Genomic DNA, 2,070 nt, shown 5'->3' with positions numbered 1-2,070 from the left:
AAAGTAAAATCACACACCAATTACAATAAATGATATTGAATACAAAATAGATAAAAATCAAATATTGTATAAAGAAAGGTGCTTATCAGCAAAAGAATGCATCATTAAAAATTATCTAAGAAGGCAAGAAATGGAATCTAAAAAAGAAAAGATTCAATAAGATATTCTATGATATAAAGAATACATATGATTATGTGAATCATCAATGGATAGTATATTCATTAAAATATTTTAATATTAATAATACAGTATGTCATTTAATTGAATGTATGTACAATAGATGGTTCATTAAGATGGGACATCATTACAATAATAATTTAGAGTATGTTAAATTTAGAAAATAAATTTAAAATTTTATTTTAATTTTAATTATAAGAATTTCTTTAAAATGTATAATATAAATGGAAAATAAGGGTTATTAAGGGTTGACATATTATTTATATTTTTTGTGAAATTTATTAAAATTTTCAATATTCTTTCATTATTTACATAAACAACAAATAATCATATATTTATCATTGTGTTATATTATTTTATATTTCAATGAATATTCAATGTTAAATAAGATAGTTCTATTTAACGATTAATAACAATTAATATTAATTATGATAAAAATGAATTATTGTTGTTCTAATAGTGATTCTTATTATGTATCATTTATAACAATAAATACTTAGTTCTATAAGATATTCTATTTTAAAATAATGTTTTAATGAATTATATTTATCTAATATTATAATTATATCACATAGTAATGTTAATATGTTTTTTATTTATAATTTCATTATTTCAATCATAAATTGTGTTGCTTTGTTATTTATTTCTTAAAATATTAAAAATTATGTTTATTTCATTATAAAAAATATTAAATTATGATTATATTTAATAAATTAAATATGATAAAATAATGTACTGATAATCATTATCATTTATATTGAACCTAATTTATTATTTTATAATGAAATAATATTTATTTTAATAGGGAACCAAAATAAACAAAGAAATAATGAATCTAAATAAAAAACACAAAAAAAAAGAAAAAGGGGTAAAATATTTTGAATAAATAAAATAAATTAATTTTTATTATTTTGTTCCTAAAAAAATAAAAAATAAAAAAGTAAATTAAATATTCATTCTATATTCATTTATATTTCTTTATATTTTATATCATTTTATGGTAAATTGTTCTGAATTATAAATGTTTCAGAAATGATATTTGATTCAATGTATGTATACATTTTTATTATTATGTTATTATTATGTTATTTATGTATTTTATTTTTATATATTTATATTTTATTATTATATTTATTTCTATTATTGTATTATATATATCATCATATTATCTATATATTTTATATTTATCATATTTTATTAGTTTGATATTCTTATTATTTATATTTTATTTTATATATTAATATATTTCTATTTATATATAATTTCTTATATATTAATACATTTTATTATCTTATTTTCATTTTGATTATATTTTTATAATTTATATCTATTTTCTTTTTATATTTATTATTATTTTATTTATATTATATTGATTTTATTTATCTTTTTTTATATATTTTATTTATTATTATATCATTTCTTTTCTTTCATTATTTCTTTATTATTTATTATTATTCATTTAATTTTTATATCTTCTATCTATATTATATGAATTTATTATTTATTATTTATTACAATTATATATTATATACTAATCATATAACATTTATAATTGATTATATAATAACACTGATAATAAATAATACATATAAATAAAAATCATAAAAATAAAAATGAATAAAATAATTTGCATAAATAAAATAAAGTTAAATATTTTGTATCAATAAATTAAACGCTTTTTTTATTGTATATTTCTATTTCTATAATAAAAAATACATCCTTATTTCATCATTATTTTCATCATTTATTATCTCATTTTAAAATATTCATTTTATCTTCTTTCATTTTATATTCTCAACATTCTCCTTTTATTCTTTTCATCTTCTTCTACTTCCTAATTTCACTTTTTTTCATATCATTCTTTTTCATCATTCCTCATCATTTTTCTTATTT

The 2,070-nt window shown here is 13.9% G+C and overlaps 14 annotated features.

The window, feature by feature from the left end:
* Positions 1-220: 220 nt before the first annotated feature.
* Positions 221-246: a sequence feature (AT_rich).
* An 81-nt stretch (positions 247-327) lies between these two features.
* Positions 328-403: a sequence feature (AT_rich).
* Positions 404-430: 27 nt separating this feature from the next.
* Positions 431-541: a sequence feature (AT_rich).
* A 41-nt stretch (positions 542-582) lies between these two features.
* Positions 583-624: a sequence feature (AT_rich).
* A 68-nt stretch (positions 625-692) lies between these two features.
* Positions 693-981: a sequence feature (AT_rich).
* A 7-nt stretch (positions 982-988) lies between these two features.
* Positions 989-1,077: a microsatellite.
* Positions 1,078-1,095: 18 nt separating this feature from the next.
* Positions 1,096-1,176: a sequence feature (AT_rich).
* Positions 1,177-1,244: 68 nt separating this feature from the next.
* Positions 1,245-1,417: a microsatellite.
* Positions 1,418-1,456: a sequence feature (AT_rich).
* A 7-nt stretch (positions 1,457-1,463) lies between these two features.
* Positions 1,464-1,581: a microsatellite.
* Positions 1,582-1,598: 17 nt separating this feature from the next.
* Positions 1,599-1,703: a microsatellite.
* A 2-nt stretch (positions 1,704-1,705) lies between these two features.
* Positions 1,706-1,804: a microsatellite.
* Positions 1,740-1,831: a microsatellite.
* Positions 1,832-1,897: 66 nt separating this feature from the next.
* Positions 1,898-2,070: a microsatellite.

This window comes from Entamoeba dispar, genomic scaffold, assembly GCF_000209125.1.
Source record: "Entamoeba dispar SAW760 scf_1105229458263 genomic scaffold, whole genome shotgun sequence".
In the NCBI taxonomy this organism is placed as follows: Eukaryota; Evosea; order Mastigamoebida; family Endamoebidae; genus Entamoeba; species Entamoeba dispar.
Note: the sequence above shows the minus strand (reverse complement) of the source record. Positions and strands in the feature narration are given on the sequence as shown.